This window comes from Larus michahellis, chromosome 5 (assembly GCF_964199755.1).
Source record: "Larus michahellis chromosome 5, bLarMic1.1, whole genome shotgun sequence".
Taxonomy (NCBI): Eukaryota; Metazoa; Chordata; class Aves; order Charadriiformes; family Laridae; genus Larus; species Larus michahellis.
Window position 1 is genome coordinate 71,599,704 of NC_133900.1, and position 16,068 is coordinate 71,615,771.

Sequence of the window (16,068 nt, forward strand, 5' to 3'; positions counted from 1 at the left end):
CTCTTTCACTACAAACAGGGCTCATATGTATGTGGAAAATAAATAATATGTTTAGTCACCCAAGAAAGTAAAAGCTTTTTCTACAGCTTCTGGTTCACTTGCTCCAAGAAGCAACAGTCTGCTGAGAAACAGAAATTCAGAGTTTGTGTTTTCCCCCAATAGGAAAAACAACCCCAAGAAAACCCACATTTTCCTTAACAAAACATACTCATTAATTTCTCTTCTTTATCCAGTACCTAATCCAGAGCAATGGCATTTCTATCCCTGCAACCAACACCAGCACCCACCAACGCTGGGAATTAGCCAAGTGACTAATTGCAGGGAAGCGTGATTGTGTCACAAGCCTTGGGAGAAGGTGTTAAGCCGCTCCGTGCCGGGGAAGGGACACGTGAGACCTTCCAGCTCACATTAGCGGCACACAGGGCTCTTCCTCAGCAACCCCACACAGCTGTCCCGAATCACACAAGCATACGTTTGTACAAAGGGGCCACCAACATGAAATTAAGCCACCAAATTCAAGATATCTGAGAGCATGAGAATGAATTCAGCAGGGTAAAGCTCTACTGGTTACATATTCCAAGTTTATTTGGAGCAGCAACTAATGCTCTGTATGCTGAAGACTTCTGCATACATGCCAGTCTTAATAGCAGTCACTCAAGAAGTGACAGAAAAAATCCCAAGTATTATTCTCACTACAGCCGCTGGGATGCCCAGGGAGCATGTTACATCCCTTTCATACCACTCAGAAGTGCGGCACACATGTAATTAAAGCACCAGAGCTCCTTAATAACAACACTATTATGATCCCAAATCTGGTGACTGGCCACAGCCTGACAAAACAAAAGAACAATTAGTGATTTACACAAAACCGGGATGCAGGCTAAAAGTGAGATTTGTTTTCTCTAGAGAAAAGGACAGAAAAACGTAAGTGATAACAATTACAGTGAATATTCAGGCAAACAGATCCCTTCTGATAAAAGCACCCTGGAAGAATCTGGTATACCATCATCACTCCTAGCTCCTATTTTTACCCTACAAAAAAAAAAAATTGACCAGTGGCTTTTGTATCGCCAAGGGCCCTACTCAGAAAATGAAAATTGTAATTATTCCTCATTAAAAAAAAAAAAAACAAAAAACAAAAACAACAAAAAACCCCCCAAAAACCCCACACACTCTTGTTTTTACTTTAGGGACGGATCAACAACTAGAAACAGGCTGTTTCTCACCTTTCTTTTAAAGGTATTTTGGGATGACAATCCTTTTGATTCAGGAGGGGCACCAGACACCCATGGAAGCAAACAAGGTACACACTCCCATGCCCCAAAGGTTGGGCATCCCAGATGAAACACACCTAGTGCAAGTTTCACTGAAATACCTTTTTCTGCTCTCGTGATGGGAGCCAGCGGTCAATCATCGTCTCACAGGAGTAAAATCCAAAATGTGCCGCTTGCCTGAAAAGTGGCAACAACAGGCCTCCCTGGCAACACTTATCACCACTAACGTGCAACTTGCATCCAAAGTTTTCAGTTCAAAAAAATTAATACAGTTAAAGAAATTCACATCTCACAATCAGTATTTTGGGGGGATATTGCCTGTCCTTTGTGCCTCTCATGCAACATCTCCTCAGGCATAAAGCCAGCCTTGTTGTCACCCAAGAGAGGACACCTCCTCACCAGAGGACCGTACGACTTCATCTGTGAGGCCGGGGAGAGCATCTAACATCACATGCCAGCTACCTCATTATAGCATGAGGCACCTTAAGAGACAAGGGAGCCGAGGACATCAGGTAGACATCTGGGCAGCTCTGACCTCGGCTAGCCCACTCCTAAGCCCATTTCTGCACTTCTCCATTCTGCAAGTTGCTTGGTGTCCATAAGCTTTTATTATTGTAGGTCACACCCCTGAGCAACCTAACTGTGATCATTACAATACACCGTGGAAGTCATGAAGGTTTCTTCAGGGACAGCTTGAGGACAGTGTAAACCCCATCACAGCAGCAGGACCCAAATACAGCATCTGCTTACACAATTTCATTTAAGATGCAGGACAAAAAAGTCAAGACAATTCTTGTTGATCTCCTTTCTCTCCTACACTGGCCTGTGACTCATTTCTGAAGACAAAACTTACTGTTTTAGTACACATGAAATGTTTATGCTTGCCTGACTTGATGTGGAAAGGACAGCATAAAAAGTTTAACTGGGTCAGGGGAGCAATTATCAAAAGTTAGATTAACATGAAGAAATCCATGTGACAACAGGAAAACCAGTAGATTTAAAAATTCCTGTTGGCATGCCACTTCTTAACTTTGGATTTAAAGCATCTAATTAAAAGCTGCCAACCCCATGCTAACATTGTAAATACTTTGCTCTCTATCTTTTAAGAAAAAGGTTGTTTTAAACACAGAAATTTTTATACCATGAAACAGCAACAAGCATACGAAGGAGGTCAGCATGTAAGAGCCTCCTAAGAGCGCTCTTGTTCAGCAGCAAAAAGCAAGTTTCTGACCTCTGTTCTTACAATGAGCTGCCTTTTCTACAATGACAGTTCAATTTCTGAAGCCATCTCTGGTGCCTCTTAAGAGAGCAGCTCTAGAGTTAGACTTTCCAATAGAGTGGCCTTTTGTTTTTTTAAATACCTGTTCCCCATCAGAGGGGATCAAACCCACACTGTTATTTCACTACAGTGCTTTTCCTCTTGTCACTCTTCAGTGGCCACTTAGTAAAACCGATCTGCTCCAGCTGCATTACTCTCACCTTGGAAAAGGGAGAGGTTCTCCATGACTGAAGTTACTTTAAAGGAACCGTTTTGCTTTAGGTTTAAGCATTTTATTAAGCTTAAGATATGTGGTGCTTTTTAGTTATGGCTAACAACTATGAAAACATCCATTTCGAAAGCACTAATAATTTTAGTACCATTTTCCATTTGATGTCCAGATACTTTCTACCTCTGATTATACCAGCCTCAAGAAGAGCCAAGCGTTCATACGTGCACTGCTCTGCTTGGAAGAAAAGGTTCTTTCATCCACAGCTTTTGAGAGAGGCAGCAAAACATCCATGAGCCTGCCACATCCAACTAACAACCCTCTGGAAAATGCTATTTTTTAATCGTCCATTTTTACCAACAAGCCATGGCCATTTGACAAGCTTCGCATGGGGTCTCTCAAGGCCTTTTAAAATTTCCTGTTGCACTGTGAAAGCATTTGAGTTGCTTCTGAGCTAGAAATAATAAGAGCTACAGACATTACTACATTAGGAATGGCCAGGAAAATACAAAGGAACACAGGCTGTGTGTGAAATTCCTAGACCTAGGCTTCAGTTTCTGTGAAACAAAACATGTTTATTCTCAACTTGAGGTATTTTCAGACTCTTTCAGGACAAACCCAGGCCTGTCCTTAAAACAGACAAGGGGAGTAAAAAAAGAAACCTAGAAAACATTTTTAAGTGCGTTTATATTGTGCTTGGTACAGAGTATGCCTCCCCACTGCTCCACAGAGGAGTTTTATTTCAAGGTTAGTGCCTAATTCCATCAAAGTGATTTAGGCTTATTTTACTGCTGCATTTTGCAGCCCAATTCATCATCTAACTCCTCTGTGTAATTAAAATTCTTCTTCATCTATTTATGTGCTGGCTCCTGCCTCCACCTGAGCCCTCTGGCAAGTGCTTTTCCCGAGCCAGCCTTTAGAAGCATCAGTATCTTCATTTTGCAATCACAGGGTACGTGCGTCACTCTCCTTAGAGCATCTCCTCCATCAGTTTTGAGAATCTACACAAATTCGGCTAAATCCTCTACCATGATGGATCTAGAATTTACACACCTCCTTTTAGCTCACCTTCTGCCAAGAGGCTTCATACCCTGCCGTATCAGCACACTGCTTTTACCCACACCAAAAACATTTTCTTGCAATCTCAGTTCAAAGAGCAACCTCAAAACGAGGAAAAGCCTGGTTCCCAACTTGATCGCCGGCTGCTTGAGGAAGTTCTCAAGCATTCACATTCAGCAGCAGGGAAAACTCAGCACATGCTAATAACTATGTGCCAATCAAGAATGCCTTACCACAGCCCTGTGCTGCAGGTACCAAGGGAACATAGCGGGCCAGCATCCACCCCTTCAGTTCAAGAAAACTAATGATACCAGTACAAACATCAGCATCCCATAAATCTTCCATCCCTGTACAGCAGCAAAAGCCATACAGGCAGCAGGAGCTAAAGCTCAACACTAGCTAGGTTTGAAGTTGGATCAGTCATTCGCTGTCTCCTAAATCAGCTCCACACCATCCACTCCTGGTTTTACCACCAGCGTGTTGTGTGGGTTAGCAGTCTTATTTTAAACCTTGGCACATGCGTTACTTAAATAATCCACAGATTTAAAACATCCTCAGGACTTACAGAGATGAACCTTAACAGCTTTCTGGGAGTAACAGGATTTATCGGGCCAAAAATTAAGGGGCTACAAACTCAAACTTCTGATTTATAGCAGAAGTTCTTATTTCTTAATTTAAGTCCTAGTGCAAGCTGGAATACTGTCAACGAGATAGAGTGTTATTTTTTCCAGCTCTATATTTACACTTCAAGGATTATGCAGAAGCACAGAGCAGAAGCAGAGAAGCAGGCCAAATGCCTCAACATAAACCTTTTGGGGAAGGTTCAGAGAAGTTTGGGTTATCTGTCTTCAAATGGGTTTTCAAAGTGGTATAGATCTAGACATCCAGGAGAACTCAAGGAAGAAGGATCCAAGCTTTAAATTCAGGAAAATAATCATTTTACCTCGCACACGCACAAAAACTCAGAACAGCATTGCCAGGAAGGCAAACTTCTCTTCTGCCATGGAAGGAGGCGCAGCCAAAGAATTTCAGCCTCACCCATGTAAAATTAGCTATTTATTTTGCATAAAAAAACCAACTTTTTGCACCCAGCTAGTGCTCCTACCTGCTCGTTTAGCAGCAGCAGACTCAAAGGCTGTGCTGCAGGATGGCAAACGGCCAGCTGCCAACTCCTGTGTCTCTTCAGAGACCGGGATGGTAGGTCTGCTCATTAAAGCCTACAGGTTACCACAAGGCAAGGACAAAAGCAGCTCTCGGCTGTCACGACTCTGTGGCTCCCAGTGTCAGCAGAGCCACTGCTACGAGGGAAATGCCTTCATACAATTCTTACCAGCAAGGTCTGTTGTAAATTTAGGGATGCACCTCGCCATGTCCTGCCTGTCAACCATTCCCATCACTGCAACATGTGCACACATGTCAGAAAGGAGAGAGAAGAAAGAGCATCACCTCCTGACTTGCTGGCTTCGGAAAGCACCGAGGGAACCCCCTTTTTCTGCCCAAAAATGAATAAGTAAAACCACATCACACCATTACATCTATTGCTATACACTAGCTGGCCAAAACCAGAACGTGGAGACTGTATTTCAGAACCAGCATGTGGTAGTGCTGGCTGATTTTTAGCCCAAAACAGGATAGGAAACAACTGAAACATGACTCCTGCCTGAGGTACGAAGCTTTAACAATGCTCTGAGGGTCCCACCACTCCAGGACATCCTTGGCATCAAGCCTCACTGACATCCCTGGGAGCCTCCTAATCATCCCTCTTGATCCCCCTTCCCCGGGAATACCTGGATTTTCTGTGGTCTTCCATTAGAGTTACACTTTGGGGCAAGGACATCGCAATATCAATATGCGGTTAGGCTGCAAAGACACATTTCCCAGGGACCATTTATGCAGTTTCCCTAACAAACAGCACCATCTTTATCACATTAGGACATATCTATATTGATTTTCAAAAAAGACTTACTGGTCCCTAAACGCCCATATGCTTCTACCAGAGAGCTTCATCTATTTTGGCATATATAGGACCATTATGTTTACTCAAGTTTAAATCCATGCTTGCATCACAGCAATACATACAGGCTATTTTACTGAAAAAGTTTAGAGATGCCAAGAATTGGCAAAAAACACAGCTAGATGGATGCTGATGTAACGGCATGCAAAGATTATAAAAATAAGGTTAAAAAACATTTATATAGTCAAGCGTGGCTTGCTAACAGCTCTTGCATGTGCTTAAATAACAACACATGTTTAAAGGCAACATTGCTTTGTCACCAAGTTATTTCAATATTCTTGGGTAGTCATCTTAGCAGCCTACAAACTTACCTAACGATAAGTCCGATCTCAAACATTTCTGACAAGCAAACATCAAATAATTAAAAGCTTCTCTTTTCAAACACATAGGTATCGTCAAACATTTTTCCTATATCTGAAAAATTTTTAAGCTAACAAACGTCAAACTCCTCAAAAGTCTCATTTGCCTGAATACATACAGCTTTTTATATACAGATGTTCGTTAAACCATTCTCTTTACTGATAGTTCTCATGTTGTTTCACTGTTTTCCTGAAGTGTGGTGGAAAAAAACAAGAGGGAAGAAGGGAGGAAAAAAAAAAAAAAAAAAAAAAAAGGCCAAGCAGGCTCCCACAGGACTCTAAAAATATAAGTTACTTCCCAAGCAAGCAATTCTATCTTTCAGAGTCAATTGAAATTATCTTTATAACCTTTCCCTTTCTCTTTACCCATACTATATCTTCCATTTCTGTCATATTTTTAAGCTGAGTTTTACATCTATACTCTTGGGAAAAAATAGTATCAGAGTAAAACTTAATTCCTTAAAGAGTGAAGATTATTTTTAACATTTCAATTTCTTCTAAAAATCTCACATCATAACAAGAATTTAACAGTAAGTAATGGATAATACAATGCCATTTTGTTAGCCTGGATTAACAGAAAAGCTGGGTGCAGTAATGGCATTTTACACAAGCACACACCCACCGCACAGTGCTATCTTGTGAAATTATATATCGAGATAGGGTTTTAATTTGTCAACATTTACAATAGGCTTCAAAGCCTGTGCAAGAGCAGTACAGCTTCACAACCCGCGTCCTCCATGCCTGGGGCAAACCCTCCTCTCCTGGACACCAGCACTTTCCTTCAGCAGCAAGGTTGAAGCAACATGGGACCGTTACGGGACATAAACACCAGCATACGCAGGTCCCTGCGGTATAGCAGAGGAGAGGGCAGAGCTGCAGCAAGAAGAGGAAGGAGATGAAGGCAGGACGAGGGCCAGTACCATGGTACGGTCCCTCTGCTAGCACTGGATCTCCTTTTCCAAGCCACATCAGCTCCACACCACCCCTCTGCCTCCCTGGAGATCAGGTACCCACTTCATCACTGCAGCGCTGGACTCCAGCTATCCCAGCAGCAGGGCTTCTCCCTAGATATTTTAAGGCATTAAAACTGACCTCAGACTCTCCTGGTATGGCAACATAGACTTCATTTGTTGCCTATTCCCTACATTTTCCCCTGTCAGAGGAAAACAGCTTTATATACCCAGGAAAAATGGCCATTTAACCTTTCAAGAGGGAAGAAAAAACAGCAAGAAACTTTTGCATAAATTACTTTCATTCCTATGAAATACTTTACATCATTCTATTAAAGGGAGTTACCAAAATTTAACTCTGTCGTAATACTTCTACCCTTGTGCCTCTTTCTGCTGACCAGCATCACCACAGGGATGCAGACAGCATGCATCCAGCGCCAGCCATTTCACTGGCAAACAGAAGCTTCCCATGGCACCGCTGGCGTGCCGCTCCCCTGCTCCCCAAAGAGCACCGTTTTACACTCAGATGGGTACCAGGGAAACGATCACATGGAGATCCAACCTCTCCTGCTCACACACAAGGCACGCAGGATGCTAATGAGACGTGGTCGTCACGCAGCGCTGGAGGCTTCCTTAATACCCTGTGTATCAAACACCCAGGTTTCCTACTGTATTTACTTCCAGATGAAACTTTCCATAAATTCATAGATTGTACCCTATATGTGTATATATATCTTCAACTCACTTAAACAACCTAATTAAACTATCTTTCCATTATGCTGCATTTAAGTCCCAATTTAATCCAGCAAGCGCTGAATTCTCCATGCGAGAGCAACCCTCCTCCTTATTTCTCTTCCTTTCAGCTCCCTTTCATCTTTCATGCTGGTTCCCTGCACAGCTTCCTCTACAGCTACAGAACTCAATACTTTGCTAAGAAACATCCTTTCCTAGCAATAATCCGCTTTGCAAATAGAATTAACAAGGCAAATGCAAACATGAGAGCAATGAATTAGTTGTCATATTTACCCAAACTACTGCTTCCAGTTCCTTATAATGAAATTCTATATTAAATACATAGGATGGCTTAATGTCAAGCTCCTCATTCGCTGAACTAGGCAGCTGGCCAGTAACACCCTGCAGCATCTCCCTCCAACCCATCTGAGAAATTATACTTACGAGGTTTCCAATAAAGGCTTAACTAATTTGTGCCAATATTAGTCACACCAAATTACTCTCATTTAATAACTGTTTGGAGGGCTTTCTACCCCAAGAACGCTGCAAAGGAATGACATGTTTCTACAACAGACAACAACAAAACATGTAAAGTTTATGGCAGTTTCTTCTGTTCAAACAAGTTAATTCACAAAGGTAGGGAACATTTAGTGCCTGCCAGCTTCCTTCCCTTTGGAATCTATCCTTTATACACAATAATTATACCAGGAAACTTCCCTCCATAACCAGCTAATAGACATAAGAAAAAAAATCATTTGTGACTAACAGAGTCCTGCACGAAACACATTTCAGCACTGATACCAAACCCAAGGGGGCACATATTCTACACTCGAAATCTGCAGAAGTAGTTTAGAAATGCCTTTGAAAATTAAACTACACTTGCACTAAAGCCAAAAAAAAAAAAAAACCAAAAACAAAACCCAAACCAAACCCACCAACCTTCAACAAAAGAACTAAACACACTACAAAACTGCTTAAAAGCATATCACAGCAAAGCATGTCTACTGCTTCCAGGAGGGCTTTCCCAAGGGCAGGCAGAGCTGATGCTTGCCTGATGGGATATATTACCTGGGGTGCAATATAATCTGGCAAGGAAGACAAAGGAAAGAGAGAAAGATTTCTTTTAGATTTCTACATAAAAAAAGGACAGCCAAACAGTAAGAACTAGACGACTAAATCAGTGGGTTACAACTCTATTTTGGCATGGCTACAGGAGGACACCACCGACATTTTAGCAGAGGATTTTAAATTGTGAAGTCCAAAAGATTAAACTGTCAAATATAAGTCTGGCAGGAGTTTACTTTACAGTACTTTACAGCAGCAGCACTATTCAAAACAAACCAGAATTACAGACACTGGCTATCTTATATTGAGATCAGAAGCAAAAATGTATGTATTTTATTTCGTAGCAAACCTTACTCTGTCACATATTATTACTGTTAATGCACTACTACTCGTTAGTAGTTTACATTCACAAATATCCTAGAGTAACCTGCATCTGACTTCACTCCTCTGAGATCAGTGTTGAGTATCAAATGCAGCGCAGACTACTGATAAAGGCAGAAATCTGCATCTAGTTAATCATCCTAATTGTTATGCAGACCACTTTAGAAGGCACTAATCAGTGTTATACACAGATGTAAAGTGTGTTCAGCAGTAAAAAAATCACCATCTAAATGCTTACCCAAACAAATTTCACGTTTTCAGGGGAGACCAAAGCTCAGCACATTTTAGTTAAAAAAAGAAAATGGAATTTGATGGTAGGAGAATGATGGTAGTAGCAGAACTTAAAGATTCACCTTAGATCTTAGCTAAATCCAGTTTGATCTTTTAAAGCATAGAAATACCACCACACAAGGTCTACTCATTATCCTGCAGGTGACGGATGCCAAGTGCCTGCTGTCTTTGTCAGGGCAGGCTCCTACGCTCACTTCCAGTGACCTCGCTGCGGGGTCTGCCCTTGCCCCTTTGGTGACAGGCTTACACAACCATGACCCCTCTGAGGAGGCACAGCTAAACCAGCATCCATTAGCAATCCCAGGGCACCCTCTGCAATGCTTCCGTCAAATTCTTCTGCCAGAGCTCTGCAACCTCCCGCCTGAAACATCCTCTGTGGAAGGTGAATGGAAAGTAGCAAAGGAGACAACAATCTCAGTAGGGATCCAGGGAAGTACAAAGCTGCAAAGCCAACACCTCTACCAGGCTAATAATTAACTCAACTGATGCTAATGATAAAAGGAGAGAAGTTGATAAATAGTCTGCTGGAGAAGAGTCAGTACGGTTTGTATGGAGAGAAACCCTGCCTAACAAACCTTTCTGAGTTCTTCAAAGGTGCCAAACATGGACAACACACACCCATTCCTTCTGACCTGTCTGAATTTCCAAAAGGACTTCAACCAAGTCCCCTACCAAAAACTAAGGGCTTTCATAAGGAAACTAGGCAGACAGAGGTAAGAAGAAAGGTCCTACGTGGAGAGATAGCTGGTTGAAAAATAGAAACAGGCTAAGGATAAGAGTAAACAGTTTCTTCTTGGAGCGAACAGAAGTCACCAATGAAGTTCACCAGAGACCCATGCTCAGACTTTGTCCATTTGACACATTCATGTGAGGCAAGGAAAGGTGAATAAACAGCAAGTTGAAGTTTGCTGACGATAAAAAAAAAAAAAATGGATTGTGGTAGCAAGGCCAGGATGCGAGGAATTCCAGACCATCCAGGGAGACTGAATCAATAACATTGCAGAGGAAAGTTAATGCAAATAAAGACAAAAAATGTACGACAATGCACATGGGAAAGACACAACCATGGCTATACGTAACTGAAGGATTCCAAACTGGCCATACCCCCGAGCAACATCTTGACACTACGACTTCACAGATTCATTAAATTAACTCACTAGCAGTCCAAAATGCAAATGAAACATCGTAAATCATTAAGAAAACAAAACATGGTTATGCCATTGTATAGCCCCAAAGCTTCCCTACATGTTGAAAACTGTACACAGCCCGGATCCTCTCATCCTAAAAGAGCATGTAGAACCAGGAGACTCCTGGAAAGGGATGCTGGCGGTCAGGAATGGTTTCCATACAAAGAATATCTGAATAGACAACCCTCCAGGCAGGTCAAAAGCCAACTTAATAAGGAAGACAGAGGCTTACAAAATCATGAGTGGCACAACACAGGATCAGTAACCATCTCTGTCCAACAAGAGCTAACAGCCGCCAAATGAAGGAAGCCAGCTGAGAACGAGCAGGAGGAGGGAATTCTTACACAGCCAGCAGCAGACCCAGAGACAAGCAGCAATCCTGGCCAAAGGCCATGGAGGCTGCAATGAAGTCCCAGAGGGCTGCAGACAGACCAGACAAGCATTTGGAATGAAAAAACACCAAATGTTTTGAAACAGTGAAAGGTTGCACCCAGCTCTGGCAACCCCAAGCTGAGAACAGGATCTAGAGATGCTCAGAGAACATCAGAGAGCACCAATAGAGGAGCTTCTGAATAAGGTCATCCTGTTCATATTTTTCCTTGTGCATCTGTTTACAAGGAGAGAAAAAAAAAAAGAAAAAAAAAAGGAAAGGTTGCAGAAGACAACAGATCAAAAAGGGAGCAGACTGAAGGTGAAGGGTTAAAAAAAACTAGAAAAATAAAGCAGGACAGCACACAGAGCACCCCAACAACACCCTCCACTCTTTAAAGCCCTGGGGCAGCAGCAATTAGTCCTCTGCCCAGACCCATGATGAGACAAGGAAAGACAGACAGGCACAGAGGTGCTGGGACCCTGCCCATCAAGTCTGGAGTCCATCAGCCCACGGAGCTGAGGCCAGCTCAGACAGCGGCAGGAGGAAGCTGGCAAGAGGATCTTTCATAAGGTTGCAGATAGGAAAGCTACAAATCAAAAAAACACCCATAAGCTCGGTAAGAGGCTTTGGAGGAGCCAGAAGAGGAACTGCAGCCTCATGCATCAGATGTACATGTCTCAAGGTCTCCTTTTCCCTGCAAAAGGGATGTGAGTCACAGAGTCAACGAACCACATTATAAATGCAGCCGTTTTCACCTCTCCTCAATTCATTTTCTCACATTTGATTTCAGTGGGCAATAGACTAAGTCAGCCTGCAAGAGTTCCTCACCCCTCTTAATGGGAAGAGACCACTTTCTGCCTCAGGGCAAGGAAACTACACAGAAACACTGAGAGGCATCTTAGAGGTGCTGCTTGGAGGTGAAACCAGCCACCACGTGGCTTGCTCAAGCAAGCTGTGTAGTATACTGGGCTAGAGAGGTGAACCCTTGGTTTGGCCCATCACTGCTGCTCTTTTATTTCTATACTTACTACATTTCCTAGAAACGGTCAGGTACTGCTGACAATCATAGGACCCATTATGTAGCATCTACAGCTGGCTGTATTCTGTGTTTTTAGATAGATAGATATCAATATTTTTAGAACTGACTACCGACTTCTGTACCAGTTCAACTACTGCAACCACCACATTGGGTAACTCCCAGCTGTTCTGCATAACAGCCAATGAGATAAACCCCATGTACAACCAGCTCAACTAGACTTTTTTTCAAATTTGCTTTAAAATTAATCTATTCCAGTCCTCCAGTGACGGTGTAGTTTGGAGCACTGCTCTCAGTTCACACTCTGGGTCTGCTGTACAGTCCCCCCGAAAACCACCTTTTTTGAGAAGATTTATGAACTACTTCAATAGAAAAAAAAAAAAAGAAAGAAAGAAAAAGGTGTTCTGCAGTTCATTTTTTAACCTGAAGGATAACCTCAAACAGCTCACACACACATACATTATAGTCTCCTTTTGCACAGTTTTGACTTCAAGAAAAAGGAATTTCCACACGATTAGATGCAGCTGTAAGCCAACACTTACTATTTTGGAGGGGAAAAAAACTAACTTGCAAAACATTTCAGAAAGTGGCACTTTCTGGCACTAAGCACATCACAGCCCTTTCTAAGTAGCAATACAAGTTGTACAGCAAGCACTCGGTTTTTATGCCAGTTTTGAATGTCAGATTTTAAAAATACGAAACATTAGCGCAGAAAATCTATATTCTGTTAACTCAGATGTACGGAAAAGCTTTTCCTGAGTCACCAAGCCTCATCTCCTACTGCCACAGCCGAGCACGTGATATAAAATTCCCCAGTATATCCTGAAGATCCAGTTAGGGGGCTTGCTCCCACTTCCCCCATTTTAAGTTTGTTCGAGAACCTCACTCCATTTAGGGAAGAAACTGTCTAAATTCCAGCTTAAGTTTATTTGTGCCAGTTTATATCTGTCTGTTCTCATGCCAACATTGTTCTTTAGGTTAAACAGCTCCTCTCCTCTTCTAGTGTTTATATCCCTGCTGTACATGCAGATGGCAATCGTATCCCCTCTCAGGCCTTATTTGCTACACTAAACAAGCCAGAATTTCCTCATCTCCTCCAGAAAACTGGCATTTCTGTTCCCCAGCCCCTCTTTGCACCTGTCTGACCCATGTCTGGCACTCCCCAGGAGCTCGCACCCATCCCACCACCCTTCCTGCCCATGTCCTGGCCTAACACGCTCCACCATCACCTTTACTTTCTCCATGGCAGCAGGACAGCAGCAGCCTGGTGGGAAACAAGCTAACGCACCCAGCACATCTCCTGCTCTGCTGTTCCCAGCAGCAGAGCTCCTCACTCACAGCAGCGAACAAAGGCAAGACCTCATCTTCTACTAGCAAAGGGTGTACATATGGTATAGTTTGTTTTCAGCACGGATGATTTGTTCAAGTGTGACCACACATCCCGTAGATCTGTCATCTGGCAGATGACAGAGATGCAATCAGTTGATTATCTACCAACTATCAGGATTCATTTTATTTTTTCACAGCCTCTGCTAAAAAAATCCATGCAGTAGGCAATCTCAAGTACTCCCTTTCCTTCCTAACTAGCTCCCCAAGTCACCCCTCTCTTTAGCTCAAACTCTGCAGCAGCCCTCTCTACATTCCTCAAGAGTTTCCTAAGGAAGCCACCATCCCTTCTTACTGAGGGCACAGCAGAGTCCACCCAAAGCCCCACCAAAAATGACCATTTTTGTCACTGTTCACGACTCAGCTGCAGAACCGAGAAACAAAAGAAATGATCCAGGTTTCCATGCCACACATCCCCTCTCCTAGAAAATTATTCCCACGCTGTTGTGATCTACTGCTTAGATGCCTCCTTCACCGGGAAGCGCACATTCACTTGTGCTGCTTCATAGCCAAGAATCTTCCTCCCTGTTACAACCAAGTAATATATTCTTCGTAATACATGATAAAACTATTCTTCCTCCCAACGAGTCCTCTCCAAATCTCAGTTTCCCATAAGTTGCCAAAAACCCCAAAAATACAAGCCAAAAAGTATTCGATCAAACACTCATCGCTGTAAAGGAAGAACAAAAATACCCACACTCAGCATGGCTGTTCCAGGCAAGGAAGTTAATCAGCCAAGATTTTGTCCCAAGGTCACCGTAAGAGGATGTCTCTCCCTTTAAGTGCCAGGACATCTGCACGCTTATTTTAACCAAATGCAATTATGCAGGCAGAAAATAGTTTTAAACACAAGACAGACAACTCACTCAAGCTTTCAGAGCGTACCAGAGCCTGAGATGGCAGGATGAGGAGGTGTCAGACCTAGAACGAGCTGGAGGAACATGCCAGAGGACACGGCGAGCCTGCAGCAGCTCAGCAGCAACTCACACCTCGGCTTCTGGGGCGATACGACAGATCTTCGGCGAAGCACAGAACCTTGCTGCAGATCCTGCTGTCCTGCACAACTTACTGCAGATCCTGTTACCCTGCGCGGCTACCAACAGCATCCACAATGCACAAAGCCTACCGGTCCATCACCACTGCAGGCTTTGGGGCTGTTTTTCCTTGGGTTTAGTCATTTTGCGTTGAAAGTACAGAACTGCACTTAACCTCTCTAGCAAGTAAGAGCCCACCCAATAATTATAAAACGCTGCAAACAAGCAGGCAAAGCAATGAAGTATGAATACAAACAATTGCACTTTCCACCTGATCTGTCCCAATTCATTCTCTCTCGAGCCGCAACCAGAAGCGGCTCCATTGTCACCATGGGACCCAAGTGATTTCCCCTAGAAACTTCATATGGGATTAAATGGGGTTTTGTTCCCAGCACTGTATTTTTGCACACTCCCATCTGCAACCCCCAAGTACGATTTAATCACAGCGCTGAACTCGCACAGCCCCCTCTAATACCCACCAAAGAAAAATAACAATAATAAAAAAGGTACTTCTACAGACACTTTTGCCGATTTTCATGCTTTTTTACCTCATACACCGCCCGCCCCCATCCCCAGCAGACCCAACCCGGCCGCTGTTCTCCCCCGCGGGGTGGAAGCCCCCGCCGGCTCCCGCCAGCTCCCCTCAGCGGCGGCGGCACCTCTGTGAGCCGGGGGGAAGAAGGCGGCGGCGACGGGGATGCGCCTCAGCCGCCCCCGGGCAAGGGCGGCGGGACGCCCCGCCGGCAGCGGGCGGGCCGACACGGCGGGCGGCCGCGCACCAGGAGCCCCGCCGCCGCCGCGGGGCAGGCTGCGCTGCCTTGCCCGCCCGCCCTTCCCTCCCTCTCTCCCGGCCGCGGAGCGCACCTGCCCGCCTCACCGCTCAGCCGCCCGCCCCGGAGGCGCCGGTAGCCCGCTGCGGGATGCGGCCAGCCTTCCGGAAACGCTTCCCAGCCCGCTGCGCTTTACCCAGGAAACGATTCCGACCGCCGCCGCCGGCCGCCGCCGCCGCCCCTCCTCTCCCTCCGCCCCGGCCGCCGCCCAGCGCCGCGGCCCGCAGGGGGCCGGGCGAGGCGAGCGGGGGGGGGGTGCTGGGCGCGGCGGCGCCATATTATGTGCCCGCCGGCCGGCCGGGGCGTGAGGCGCGGCCCGCTACCTCCGCTGCCGCCCCTGATCCACCCCCGGGACGCCGCCGGTGCCCCCCTCACGGACGGGCTTTTAGTCAGGGCTCCAGGGTGGCTTCCAGAGCAGATTTCCTTCCATTGCAGGGGGTTTTCTGCCAGGGGGCAGGTGTACAGAATTGTGCAGGTTGGAAGGGACCTTTCAGGTCATCGAGTCCAACCATCAGCCTGACACTGACAAAAACCATCATTAAACCATGTCACAAAGCGCTAAGTCTGCCTGTCTTTTAAATACCTCCAGGGATGGTGACTCAACCGCTTC

At 44.6% G+C, this 16,068-nt stretch overlaps 1 protein-coding gene across 33 annotated transcripts in view; it reads right to left on the bottom strand.

The window, feature by feature from the left end:
• Window positions 1–15,652, bottom strand: part of APBB2 (amyloid beta precursor protein binding family B member 2) — a 190,446-nt gene extending 174,794 nt beyond the window's left edge. For 13 of the 33 annotated variants that reach the window (XM_074587898.1, XM_074587896.1, XM_074587879.1 and 10 more), the window contains exon 1: window positions 15,493–15,652. The gene's annotated coding sequence lies outside the window, so the exon portion shown is untranslated. The remainder of the gene's footprint in view (window positions 1–15,492) is intronic. The other 20 variants (XM_074587902.1, XM_074587889.1, XM_074587883.1 and 17 more) reach the window with 9 other exon arrangements.
• Window positions 15,653–16,068: the final 416 nt, after the last annotated feature.